Source organism: Manihot esculenta, chromosome 8 (assembly GCF_001659605.2).
Source record: "Manihot esculenta cultivar AM560-2 chromosome 8, M.esculenta_v8, whole genome shotgun sequence".
NCBI lineage: Eukaryota > Viridiplantae > Streptophyta > Magnoliopsida > Malpighiales > Euphorbiaceae > Manihot > Manihot esculenta.
The window spans coordinates 8,266,473-8,279,419 of record NC_035168.2 but is presented as its reverse complement, the minus strand read 5'-3'; the positions used below and the strand labels follow the sequence as shown (position 1 = coordinate 8,279,419).

Genomic DNA, 12,947 nt, shown 5'->3' with positions numbered 1-12,947 from the left:
TGCGTCACAGCAAAAACATTTCACATCTAGGATTGGACATGACCTCAAAACTCCCTCTGTCAGCGCCCGGCCCCCCCCAGGGGACTCACACAGGACTTTCCTTACTTAACAGATCGTGGGCTATTGAGGTCGCCTTGGTCCATCCACATCAACAATAAATAATGCAATGTGTAACGACCCGAAAATCGGACCGCTACCGGCGCTAGGATCCGGGTCGACTTAAGGCCGCCGGGACCCGTAGCAAGCCTGACGTGTAACCTGTAAACCTGTTTAATCCCATACATGATCAACAATCATACGTAGAAATTAAAACTTTCCTTTTTATCATACACCATACTCAACCTGTGCATGCATTAGACATAGCATAACTTAAACATTTATCCCTCAGTGGGATCTCATCATTGCCCCAGTGGGCGATACATCATAAGTTGCATGGGTTAAACATAAACATCAATAGACATTAAGATCATGTATCAACAAGGGATTACAATACTTATAGGGTCAAGCACAACTATAACCTCAATATACCTCATTACATAACATACTATAATCTCTTACATTACATCATAGTACAATTATCATGTCCACAATCTAACTTATTACATAAACATGCTTCAAAACTCTGGCTAACCTCCTGGTCTACCCTGTACCTGCACATCTGGGGTTAGGGAAGAGGGGTGAGCTACGAAGCCCAGTGAGCAGAATAGTAAAACATTTAAAACATATGATAACATGAAATGCATCACATCACAGCTAATCACATCAAGGATGAACTTGTCACCAATAGTCCTCTACACATTCCAATAGTGCCAGGGGCGTAGAATGGGCCTCACTAGTCTTTCTCTTACATACATAACATAACATAACATTCCATAGTGCCAGGGGCGTAGAATGGGCCTCACTGGTCTTTCTCTTACATACTGCCAGGGGCGTAGAATGGGCCTCACTGGTCTTCCGTACCGTATCATCATCATATCATAACATAGGAGGACTAAAGGATCATTCAACATTCATCCGCATCATCAACATACTATGCAATGCAACATATTCGTGAATTCTAATGCAAGCACCCTATTATATCTCATGGCATTCATGATGCGTGAATCATGCTAAAACTGATTTATTTATTTAAAAGCATAAGAGTTATTCCACTCACCTCTGGGTAGCTCTGACCAGACACTGGGGCAGCAGACTCATTGCTGGGGTCCTCGGTTCCTTGGGTCCGAACCTACACAGGTGGACTCAAATGAGGGACCAAACATACTAGAACATAACTCTAAAAACATCCCCCAAAAACCCCCTAAAACATCTCAAAACATCCATGCAAAACATGCAAAGAAAGGCTAGACAGGGCACTTTCGGCGGCAGGTTCGGCGGCCGAAAGTCCCAGACAGATCCGAAAGTCAGGCACTTTCGGCGGCACCTTCGGCGGCCGAAAGTTCCAGACAGATCCGAAAGTCCTCTTTCGGGGGCAAGCTTCGGCAGCCGAATGCTGCCTCCTCAAGGGGGTTCGGCGGCCGAAAGTTCCTTCGGCTGCCGAACCTGGTTTCTCCCAAATGGGCAGAAACTTGGCTCAAACGAGCCTCTTGCCTCCCCAAGCCTCAAATCATGCATAAACTTGTTCTAAAACATGCATATATATCATACATTACACCTAGGGGTCTCAAACTAGCATATACCCCAACTACAACACTTTAAACACACATCAACAACATACATTGTCCATAAATCACATAAAACCTAACATAGCTCAACTAACTTAAACATGCATTTCTACCCCATAAAACTTCATAAAACTTGTTTAAAACATACATTGAGCTTAAGATCGGCTCTTACCTCTTGAAGATCGAGAAAGAGACGACCAAAACTCGGAGATTCCAAGCAAATGAGCTCCTGAGTTTCCAAAGCTCCAAACTTGTTTAAAATGCTCAAAACTTGCAATGTGAGGTTAAAACTCAAGAAAAATGGAGGAGATTTGAAGAAAGAACACAAGATCTGGGGAGAGGGAGGTCGGAAGCTAGCTGTGGCCGAAAATGGGAGAAAGTAATACCCGGCTAGACTCCGGTATCGAAATCCCTACCGTCCGGTGGGACCTCGGATGTCGGAAACCTCTAGAAGGGTGAAACTATGATTTTTATGAAATGTTTTCATGTATTTCATGTTTTTAAGTAAGAGATTAAATGAGTTTTTACATGAAAAGTCTTTGGAGGGAAACCCAGGTTCGGCCGCCGAAAGTCAAGTTCGGCCGCCGAACATGCATGCGTTTTGGAGGCACGTTAGGCCCCCGAAAGCATGAGTGAGGGAAGTCCAAGTTCGGCCGCCGAAAGTCAAGTTCGGCCGCCGAACCTTGCATGCATGCGGAGGCACTTTCGGCCCCCGAACGTGGCCTGGCCAGCCACTATAAAAGGGACCCTTAGCCGAAATGGGCGAGGTTTTCTCCCATTTTCGGCCGCAGCAAGCTTCCGACCTTCCCTTAGCAAATCTTGTGTTCTTCCTCCAAATATCTTCCATTTTTCTTGAGTTTTAAACTCACCTTGCAAGTTTTGAACATTTAAACCAAGTTTTGGAACTTTGGGAACTCAGGAGCTCATTTTCGTGGATCTCCAAGTTTGGGTCGTCTCTCTCTCGATCTTCAAGAGGTAAGAGCCGATCTTAAGCTCCTTATGTGTTTTAACTAAGTTTTATGCAAGATCTATGGGTAGAAATGCATGTTAGGGTGTATGTTGAGTTTATGGGTTTTGTTGCTTTGATGAGCAATGTATGTTGGAAATGTGTTGTTTGAAGTGTTGTAGTTGGGGTATATTATAGTTTGAGACCCCTAGGTGTGATGTATGTGAAGTATGCATGGTGTAGATCAAGTTTATGCATGATTTATGGTTTTGGGAGGCAGGAGGTTCATTTGAACCAAGTTTCTGCCCGTTTGGCAGAAACCAGGTTCGGCAGCCGAAGGGAGTTTCGGCCGCCGAACCCCTCTTGAGGAGGCAGCATTCGGCTGCCGAAGGTGCCCCCGAAAAGAGACTTTCGTCTCTGTCTGGCACTTTCGGCCGCCGAAGGTGCCGCCGAACCTGCCTGACTTTCGTCTCTGGAGGGACTTTCGGCCGCCGAACCTGCCGCCAAAAGTGCCCTGTTCAGCCATTTCTTGCATGTTTTCATGTGATGTTTTCAGGATGTTTTAGGGGGTTTTTGGGGAGTATTTTAGAGTCGTATTCATAGATGTTTGGTCCCTCATTTGAGTCCACCTGTGTAGGTTCGGACCCGAGGAACCGAGACCCCCAGCAGTGAGCCAGCTGCTTCAGAGTCTCTTCAGAGCTAGCCAGAGGTGAGTGGAATAAACTTTAAGTTTTAAAGCAAATTAATGAAATGTTTTAGCATGATTCACGCATCATGAATGCCATGAGATATATTAGGTTGTTTGCATTAGAATTCACGAATATGTTGCATTGCATACTTTGTTGTTGATGTGGATGAATGTTGAATGATCCATTAGCCCTTGTATGTCATGATAGCCTATGTGAGTCCAGGTGTGCCTGCTACGGCTCTACGCCCCTGGCACTATGACAGATTATGGAAGTCCGGGTGTGCCTGCTACGGCTCTACGCCCCCGGCATGTATAAGTAAGAAAGATAGGGGCTAAATGGTGACAAGTTCATCCTTGTTGTGAAATGTTTGTGTTATGGCGCATACATGAAAGCATGATTTAAATTGATGTTTTATTATTCTGCTCACTGGGCTCTAGTAGCTCACCCCACTCCCTTTATCCCCAGAGTTGCAGGTACAGGATAGATCAGGAAGTCGGCTAGAGGGAAGTTAAGTCAAGTATGCTGTAATAGATAGTAGTGGACATGAACATGATGTAATGAGTATTTATGACCATGTAATGTAATGAATGATTTGATGATGTATTGAGGATTTTAGTAGTGCTTGACCTAGAGGTGTGTGAATCCCCATTATGTACAGAGTGTTTAATGAGTAATGATGTTAATGACCATGATTATCCAAGCTGATATGTATGATGATGATACCCCATTGGAGTATTTGATGAGGACTCCAGTGTGGGGTTTATGTATGATTTTGTGCATGCACAGGTTTTTGCTTGGATAAGAGAAAAGAAAATTTTTACAGATCATGTATATGTTGTTATGTATGGGATTCCACAGGTTTACAGGAGGTATGTAGGCTTGCTACGGGTCCCGGCGGCCTTAAGCCGATCTGGATCCTAGCGCCGGTAACGGGTCGGATTTCCGGGTCGTTACAGCTCCCCCATTTCGGCTAAGTGCCCCTTTTATAGGTGGCTGGTCAGGCCACGTTCGGGGGCCGAAAGTGCTTCCGCATGCATGCCATGTTCGGCGGCCGAACTTGAGTTTCGGCGGCCGAACCTGGACTCCCCTTTCCTCATGCTTTCGGGGGCCTAACGTGCCTCCAAAACGCATGCATGTTCGGCGGCCGAACTTGACTTTCGGCGGCCGAACCTGGGTTTTCCTCCAAAGACTTTTCATACAAAAACTCATTTAAAAACATACTTAAAATTATTAAAAACATGAAAACATATCATAAAAACATACTTTTACCCCTTCTAGAGGTTTCCGACATCCGAGATTCCACCGGATGGTAGGAATTCCGATACCGGAGTCTAGCCGGGTATTACATTCTCCCCCCTTAAGAACATTCGTCCCCGAATGTTCCTCAACTAGGACATGCATAACATAAAACATAACATACATACATAACACATAGAACTCACAAAGAACTAACCTTAGAAAAGATAAGGGTATTGCTGGAGCATGGACTCCCGTGTCTCCCAAGTGCACTCTTCCATATTGTGGTGGTTCCATAGGACTTTCACCATCGGGATTTCCTTGTTTCTTAGCTTTCTGATCTGGGTGTCTATGATCCGCACTGGCTGCTCAACATAGGTGAGATCCTCTTGGATCTCCACATCAGGCTCACTAAGAACCTTGCCCGGATCTGACACAAATTTCCTCAACATAGAAACATGGAAAACCGGATGGATTCTTGCCATTGAAGCAGGCAAATCTAGCTTGTACTACACATTCCCAATCTTCTGCAAGATTTCAAAGGGTCCGATGTATCGCGGAGCTAGTTTACCTTTCTTCCCAAAGCGAACCACTCCTTTCATTGGAGACACCTTGAGCAATACCAGATCCCCCTCCTGCAACTCAACCTGTCTTCTGCGGATATCTGCATAACTCTTCTGCCTGCTTGTAGCAGTCTTGATTCTCTCTCTGATAATGGACACCACCCTGCTGGTGATCTCTACTAACTCAGGCCCTGCCAGGGCCTTCTCTCCTACTTCTTCCCAACAGACGGGTGATCTGCACTTCCTCCCATACAAAGCTTCATATGGAGCCATCCCGATGCTAGCATGATGGCTGTTATTGTAGGCAAACTCCACCAAAGGTAGATGTTGCCTCCAAGAACCGCCAAAGTCCAGCACACACATTCTGAGCATATCCTCTATAGTCTGGATGGTCCTCTCTGACTGTCCATCAGTCTGGGGATGGAAGGCAGTACTGAAATCTAACCTGGTACCCATAGCACTCTGCAGACTCCGCCAAAACCTGGAGGTGAACTGGGGCCCTCTATCTGACACTATAGAAACAGGAACCCCATGCAGTCTGACGATTTCATTCACATATACCTGCGCCAACTTGTCCACAGAGTAGCCACTCCTGACAGGGATGAAGTGAGCAGATTTGGTGAGTCTGTCCACAATCACCCATATGGTGTCCACTCTGTTGGACGCCACCGGTAACCCCACTACGAAGTCCATAGCTATATTCTCCCATTTCCACTCTGGAATAGGTAGCGGGTTAAGCATTCCAGCCGGCTTCTGATGTTCCAGCTTCACCCTCTGACATACTTCGCAGGCGGACACAAACTGTGCCACTTCTTTTGTAATACCCGGCTAGACTCCGGTATCGGAATTCCTACCGTCCGGTGGAATCTCGGATGTCGGAAGCCTCTAGAAGGGTAAAATCATGCTTTATAAAACGTTCTCATGTATATTAATGTTTTTAAGCATGTTTTTAAATGAGTTTTGCATGAGAAATCTTTTGAAAAAAAAAAACCCAGGTTCGGCCGCCGAAAGTCAAGTTCGGCCGCCGAACATGCATGCGTTTTGGAGGCACGTTAGGCCCCCGAAAGCATGAGTGAGGGGAGTGCAGGTTCGGCCGCCGAACCTCATGTTCGGCCGCCGAACATTGCATGGATACGGAGGCACATTCGGCCCCCGAACGTGGCCTGGCCAGCCACTATAAAAGGGTCCCTTAGGTCCGCACGGGCGAGCTTTTTCTCCCCCGTTGTCGGCCAAGGTGAGTCCCCGCCGCTTCTCCCTCGATCTTGAGTGTTTTCTTTAGATCTTTCATGGTTTTCACGGGTTTTAACTTCGGTTTTGAAGATTTGTGAGTAAAGAGCAAGTTTTGGGTACTTGGAGGTTCAAAGAGCTCAATCTCTCCATCTCCAAGCTAGGATCGCCTTTCCTCTCGTTTCTTCAAGAGGTAAGCTCGGATCCACCCTTGTTATGTGTTTTAATCAAGCTTTAAGTTGATTTATGAGTAGAGATGCATGTTTAGGCTTGTTGATGAGTTTTTGGGTTTTGATTGCTTTGATGTACAATGTAGCTTGATTTTGTGTGTTTGAAGTGTTGTAGTTGGGGTATATGATAGTTTGAGACCCCTAGGTGTAATGTATGATGAGTATGCATGTTGTAGAACTAGTTTATGCATGATTGGAGCTTGGGAGGCGAAATGTACACAAGGGAACCAAGTTTCTGCCCTTTGGCAGAAACCAGGTTCGGCAGCCGAAGGTACTTTCGGCCGCCGAACATGGCTGGGGAGGCAGGCCTTTCGGCTGCCGAAGTTGCCCCCGAAAAGAGACTTTCGTCTCTGTCTGGCACTTTCGGCCGCCGAAGGTGCCGCCGAACCTAGCTGAGTTTCGCCTCTGTCCAGGACTTTCGGCCGCCGAAGGTGCCGCCGAAAGTGCCCTGTTCAGCCATTTCATGCATATCTTCTGTGATGTTTTCATGATGTTTTAGGGGGTTTTTCGGGGGATATATTAGAGTCATGTTTATATATGTTTGGTCCCTCATTGGAGTCCACCTGTGTAGGTTCGGACCCGAGGAACCAAGGACCCCAGCAGTGAGCCAGCTGCTACAGTGTTGTCAGAGTCCGCCAGAGGTGAGTGGAACTAAACTTAACCTTTTTAATTAAGAAATTAAATGTTTTTATCATGCTTCATGCATCATGACTATATTATAGGTTGTTTGCATTAGAATCACGAATTATGTTGTATTGCATTACTCATTGTTGTTGATGGGGGATGGACATTGCACGACTCACTAGCCCTTTGTACGAAGTCCTGTGGTGCCCATAATAGGGCCGAGCAATAGCTCCGATCTATGAAGTCCTGTGGTGCCCATAATAGGGCCGGGCAATACGAAGTCCTGTGGTGCCCATAATAGGGCCGGGCATGGAGCTGAGGGATTTTTGGGTCAGTCTGTCCATGAGGTGAAATGTTTGTGCAGTGATGCATTCCATGATAACATGTTTTAAAATATTCTTTTTTTTGAGTTCTACTCACTGGGCATCTAGCTCACCCCTCTCCCCTAACCCCCCCCAGATTTGCAGGTGCGGGATAGATAGAGAAGATTATGAAGAGAAGAGTCACATGTTTGTAATAGATAGATTGTGGACATGACGAATTTGTAAAATGATGTATAATTGATTAGTCTTTTTATGTATTAATGTTATTGAGGATAGAGCTGTGCTTGACCATAGTATGTTGATAATCCCATTTGTATCTTTACATGATCTTTATGTTATGATGTTTAAGTAAACCAACTCTCCATATGTTGTATAGCCCTTCGAGGCTTATTGAGATCCCACAGAGGGACTTTATTTATGTAAATGTTCAGAGCATGCTCAGGTGGAGTTGGTGCATAATAGTATGTATGCAAGAAAAGTTTTAAATCTTTATGTATAATGTTGATCATGTATGGGATTACACAGGTTTACAGGTACATGTTAGGCTTGCTACGGGTCCCGGCGGCCTTAAGCCGATCTGGATCCTAGCGCCGGTAGCGGTCCGGATTTTCGGGGCGTTACAGAGTGGTATCAGAGCCCTAGGTTCATATGGTCGGACCTAGAGTGTCGGGCTCATAGAGGTTATAGAAGGTCAAGCACAATAGGAAAAGTCATGTCCACTAGGATAGGATATAGAGTCCTGTCTTGATTGATGTTGTGAAATGCCATGACATTGTGCATGTGCATAAATGATATGCTATGTTTGCTATGTATGTGATGTAGGTTCATGTGTGCCCACATGAACCATATAATACTGATGTTTGAAGTTTTGGTTGTGCTGTTTTTCAGAAGCAGAATGAGAGGAACTCGTCGATCTGCACGATTGACAGGAGTCCCACCAGAGGATGAGGGCACGAGCGCCCGTCCTCCCACATTGCCTAGGGCAATGTCATGCAGAGTAAACAGAGAAAGAGTGTCAAGGGACCCTAGAAGGTCTTTTGATACTAGCAGAAGGGGAACAGATAGAGGAGGAAGTTCTTCAGATGTGAGGGAGGTTATGGAAGAAGATCAAAGAAGGGATGGGAATCTGGATGTTAGCATGTCAGAAGAAGGGACAGGGGAGTCACAAGGAGGCACTCAGGCCTCGGGGTATGGCTTTTCACCCTATTATCCACCCTATGCACAGAGTCCCGGGTACCCGATGGGAAGTACATCGGATTACTCCAGCTTTAACCCCTACCCTACTCACATGCCTTATCCACCTTTCTATCCACCTTACCCACAGTACCCAGCCTATCCACCCTCACCCTTCTATCCTAACCCAGCAAACCCCACCTCGGGGAATGCTGCACCCCCACCACCACCACCTACAGAACCAGTAACCCCAGCTACTCAACCTCCTAGACCTAGCTCAGCCAGTGGGAGTAAGGTGAAGATGACAGCTTACCTTAAGCTGGATGCTCCCAAGTACAAGTCAGGGGATGATCCCTTTGAATACCTGAGAGCAGTAAAGATGATCACTGACGAGCTAGGGGCAGATGACAGAAGAGCCATTGAGATGGCAGGGTTCACCTTAAAGTGCAAGAAAGCACGGGAATGGTTCAAGTGTTATGTGGACCCGAGATTAAACAGTATGACATGGGAGGAATTTGCCAATGAGTTTGCTGGATGGGCCTTTCCAGATAGTTCTAGAGAGCTAAAGATGATTGAGTTTGAGCAACTGAGACAAACGGAAGACATGAGCATAGAGGAGTACACAGATAAATTTCTGGAGCTATTACCCTTCTCAGGGCAAGCTCTAGATACAGATGCAAAGAAGGCCAGGAGATATGTCATGAAATTACAGTCCAGGTACTCCTCATTGATTCAATCAGCTGAGAGGGAAAGTTTTCACACTGTGGTAGATATGGCGCGAAGAATGGAGGCCAGTGCTATAATCGAGGGATCAGTGAATCAGTCGGTGACCCAGTCTTCAGGGGTTAAGACCCCAGGCAGAGGAGGGCCAGGACCCTCTACTCAGAGTTCGGGTAGTAAGAGATGGAGTAACACCAAGAAGCCCAAAAAGAACAAGTTCTGGAATAAGCTGAAATCCGGTCTGGGATTTGGCGGTGGTTCGAGTTCAGGCTCAGACGGCGCGGAATGCCAAAGGTGTGGGAAGCCACACAAGGGAAGGTGTCGATTTGGGACCAATGCATGTTTCAGATGTGGCCAGGAGGGACACATGGCTCGGGATTGTCCTAGAGCACCTTTTATGGGCCAACCCCAGCAGACAGCTTCAGGCAGTGTGGCACAGCCAGCAGCTCCAGCCACAACACAGGGCAGTGGCAGAGGTAGAGGGAGAGGGGCAGCCTCTTCTTCTGGTTCCCGAGGTGAAGGTCCATCAGCTCCAGCCAGGATCTTCACCATGACTCAGCAGGAGGCGAACACATCCAACACCGTGGTGTCAGGTAATCTCATCATTGGGTGTTCTGATGTGTATGCATTAATGGACCCGGGTGCATCTCATTCCTTTATTGCTCCGAGGGCAGCTGAGAGATTAGGGTTGATTGTCTCTGGGTTAGAGTGTCCCCTATGGGTCAGTGGACCCAAGTGTGACCCGACAGTGGCAGAGTCAGTCTGCCGGTATTGTCCCGTGTTTGTTGAGGGAAGATGCCTCTCCGCCGACCTTGTGGTTCTAGACTTGACAAATTTTGACGTCATTCTAGGGATGGATTGGCTATCTACCCATGGTGCTACCTTGGATTGCAGGGACAAGGTAGTCAGGTTCAGAGATCAGAACGGGTCAGAGGTTGTCTTCAGAGGAGACAAGAGGGGTACGCCTAGAGGACTGATATCGGCCCTACAGGCTCGTAGGATGCTTAGGAAGGGATGTCAGGGGTATGTAGCTCACGTGAGAGAGCTGGATAGTCAGGTCAGGGAGCCAGCCTCAGTGCCAGTTGTCAGAGAATTTATGGATGTCTTTCCAGAAGAGCTTCCAGGACTACCACCTGCTAGGGAGATAGAGTTCGAGATTGAACTAATGCCTGGAACTAGACCGATCTCTATCCCTCCCTACAGGATGGCACCAGCGGAATTGAAAGAATTGAAAGAGCAGTTGCAAGATCTGATAGATAAGGGCTTCATCCGACCGAGTACCTCACCTTGGGGTGCTCCAGTGCTATTTGTGAGAAAGAAGGATGGATCCCTCAGACTTTGTATCGACTACAGGCAGTTGAACAAAGTCACTACCAAGAACAAGTACCCATTGCCAAGGATCGACGATCTATTCGACCAGCTAGCAGGAGCAGGTTGTTTCTCCAAAATAGATCTGAGATCGGGGTACCATCAGTTGAGGATCAGAGAAGAGGATGTACCTAAGACAGCTTTCAGGACCAGATATGGGCACTATGAGTTCCTTGTGATGCCGTTCGGGTTAACTAACGCCCCTGCAGCATTTATGGACCTCATGAATAGAGTATTCAGACCATACCTGGACCACTTCGTTATTGTCTTCATAGATGATATCTTAGTGTACTCCAGGAATGCAGAGGAGCATGCCCAGCATCTGAGGATTGTATTACAGACCTTGAGGGAACACGGCTTGTATGCCAAGTTCTCCAAGTGTGAGTTCTGGTTAAGGAGCATATCGTTCTTGGGGCATATAGTGTCAGAAAATGGGATAGAGGTGGACCCCAAGAAGATTGAAGCTGTGACTAACTGGCCAAGACCCACCTCTGTGACAGAGATTAGAAGTTTCTTGGGTTTGGCTGGTTATTACAGGAGGTTCGTGCAGGACTTCTCCAAAATTGCAGCTCCTTTAACCAGATTAACCAGAAAGAACCAGAGGTTCGAGTGGACCGACCAGTGTGAGGAGAGCTTTGAGGAGCTCAAGAAGAGGTTGACTTCAGCACCAGTGTTAGCTCTGCCAACCAGCAATGAGGACTTCGCAGTGTACTGTGATGCATCCAGAGTAGGCTTGGGTTGTGTGCTGATGCAGAATGGAAGGGTGATAGCTTATGCTTCTAGACAGCTAAAGAAGCACGAGCTGAATTACCCCACACACGACCTTGAGATGGCAGCAGTTATCTTTGCCCTCAAGATGTGGAGGCATTACCTCTATGGGGTAAAATGTGAGATCTTCACAGATCATAAGAGCCTACAGCACATCTTGAGCCAAAGAGATCTGAATTTGAGGCAGAGGAGATGGGTAGAACTGCTCAGTGACTATGATTGCAAGATACAGTACCATCCGGGTAAGGCTAATGTAGTAGCTGATGCCTTAAGCCGGAAATCACTTGGCAGTCTATCCCACATCACGGCAGAGAGGAGACCGGTGGTGAAGGAATTTTATAAGCTCATCAATGAGGGTTTACAGATGGAGTTGTCTGGTACGGGTGCTTTGATAGCCCAAATGAGAGTGACACCAGTGTTTCTGGAGCAGGTGGCTCAGAAACAGCACGAGGACCCAGAGTTAGTGAAGATTGCCAGGACTGTTCAGTCAGGCAAAGACAGTGAGTTCAGATTTGATAGTAAGGGGATCCTCCGCTATGGGAATAGACTATGTGTACCAGATGGCATCGGGCTAAAAGGAGACATTATGAGAGAGGCTCATAATGCAAGATACAGTGTTCACCCTGGAGCCACCAAGATGTATCAAGATCTGAAAAGAGTGTATTGGTGGCCAGCTATGAAGAGGGAAGTGGCACAGTTCGTGTCAGCCTGCGAAGTGTGTCAGAGGGTGAAGCTGGAACATCAGAAGCCGGCTGGAATGCTTAACCCACTGCCGATTCCAGAGTGGAAATGGGAAAATATCGCCATGGATTTTGTAGTGGGGTTACCGGCAACATCCAACAGATTAGACTCCATATGGGTGATTGTGGACAGACTCACCAAATCTGCTCACTTCATCCCTGTCAGGAACAACTACTCTGTGGATAAACTGGCGCAAGTGTATGTTGATGAGGTGGTGAGGCTGCATGGGGTTCCCGTTTCAATAGTGTCAGATAGAGGGCCCCAGTTCACCTCCAGGTTCTGGCGGAGTCTGCAGAGTGCTATGGGTACCAGGTTGGATTTCAGTACTGCCTTCCACCCCCAGACTGATGGACAGTCAGAGAGGACCATCCAGACAATAGAGGACATGCTCAGGATGTGTGTGCTGGATTTTGGCGGTTCTTGGAGGCAACATCTACCCTTGGTAGAGTTCGCCTACAATAACAGCTATCATGCCAGCATAGGGATGGCCCCATATGAAGCTTTGTATGGGAGGAAGTGTAGGTCACCTGTTTGCTGGGAAGAAGTTGGAGAAAAGGCCTTGGCAGGGCCTGAACTAGTAGAGATCACCAGCAGGGTGGTACCCTTAATCAGAGAGAGAATCAAGACAGCTGCAAGCAGACAGAAGAGTTATGCAGACATCCGCAGAAGACTAGT

At 47.0% G+C, this 12,947-nt stretch overlaps 1 long non-coding RNA gene across 1 annotated transcript; it reads left to right on the top strand.

The window, feature by feature from the left end:
• Positions 1-3,258: 3,258 nt before the first annotated feature.
• Positions 3,259-3,909, top strand: LOC122724353. The gene is made up of 2 exons (XR_006351666.1): positions 3,259-3,319; positions 3,765-3,909. It is a non-coding gene; the product is annotated as an uncharacterized LOC122724353 (long non-coding RNA).
• The last annotated feature ends 9,038 nt before the right edge of the window (positions 3,910-12,947 follow it).